Source organism: Giraffa tippelskirchi, chromosome 2 (genome assembly GCF_054371585.1).
Source record: "Giraffa tippelskirchi isolate mGirTip1 chromosome 2, T2T-mGirTip1v1.2.pri, whole genome shotgun sequence".
In the NCBI taxonomy this organism is placed as follows: Eukaryota; Metazoa; Chordata; class Mammalia; order Artiodactyla; family Giraffidae; genus Giraffa; species Giraffa tippelskirchi.
Genome location: NC_137276.1, coordinates 86,482,144 through 86,483,723, shown reverse-complemented (window position 1 = coordinate 86,483,723; position 1,580 = coordinate 86,482,144).

Sequence of the window (1,580 nt, the reverse complement as noted above, 5' to 3'; positions counted from 1 at the left end):
TTAAAGAGGTTGCATACTTTCAAAGAATTGGCATTATAGTAAGGAAAGAAAGAACAATTAAAAAATAATTGCTGATTATAAAAAAATCATTTAACTGAATTTCCTTCTTTGAATGCACATATATAATTTTTATTAAATGTATTTTATTCTAATTTATCAATCAAACAATGCTTTGAAATTTTAAGAAAGTAATTATAATAATTATTGTGAAGGTTGGAATTTAATGGTTAGAATTCTAAAGGACTGGCTACTACTCTAGATGAGTAGTACTCTGAAATTGAATATACAAAATATGACAAAAATTCATGACCTGCCCTGCAGTTCTATAGAGGTTTAATAAGTATTTGTTGAATAAATGAATGTATATACATGTACATTAATAATGCTCTATTTTATTTATATGTATGAACAACCATAATTGGCTCAATTGGCTAGGAAGAGACTAGAAATAAATACCAAAATCTTCAATGGAATTTCTTCATCTCATAATACTATGTACTAATAGTATCCATTTATTATAAACCTACTGTTGTACACAATGCCATACAGATGTAAATTCTCTTTATAACACCAGCCAAGAGAGATGAACAATTTCTCAAATTTACAGATGAGGCCTAGAGAGTTGAAGTGATTTTCACAGGCTCATATAACTAGTAAGCTGTTGAATTTGAACCTATTTATTTAATTCCAAAGTTGTTCCACTTTCACTCAGGGCAGGGGAATAATAAACTTTGGTTTCTGAATCTCTGTAATTTCACAAAAGATTAGATGCTATTAAAAGACTAATGGATGAAGTTAGTCTCCTACTAGCCAAATTCAGTGACCTGTTGTAGTAAATTCTATAAATTTATTTCTCTATAGATACTTGGCATAAATATCTTTTATAGGAGGAAATTTCTTTTTTAAAATTATCAATAAAATAAGAGTATAGTATTCTGCATGTTGTAGGTTGGAAATTTACCCTCTGATAAACTATTCTGGTCTACCTATCATTTTAAAACAGTTTTGACATATACTTAAAATATAATAAACTGCATAATTTAAAAGTGTACAATTTGGTAAGTTTATGCATGTGAAGCTATCACCACAATATCCATCACCTCACTATCTTCATGCTTTTATGCAAAGTCCCCTCTCATCTTTTCTTCTCTTCCTCTTGACTCCCAGAAAACCACTGATCCATTTTCTGTCACTATAGATGATTTTGTAGTTTCCAGAGTTTTATATAAATGGAATTGTATAGTGTATATTCTTTTTTTTGTTTGGACACTTTTTGCATAATTATTTAAAATTCCTCTTTTGTTTTGTGTGTATCAAAAGTCCATTTCTTTTTACTGTTGAGTGGTATTCCCTGGTGAGGCTTTCCTGGTGGCTCAGATAGTAAAGAACCTGTCTGCCAATGCAGGAGACATGGGTTCGATCCCTGAGTCAGGAAGATCCCCTGGAGGAGGACATGAAAATCCACTCCAGTATTCTTGCCTGGGAAATCCTATGGACAGAGGAGCCCGGAGGGCTATAGTCCATGGGGTCACAAAAGAGTCGGACACGACTTAGAGACTAAACAAAAACATCCAAGTATT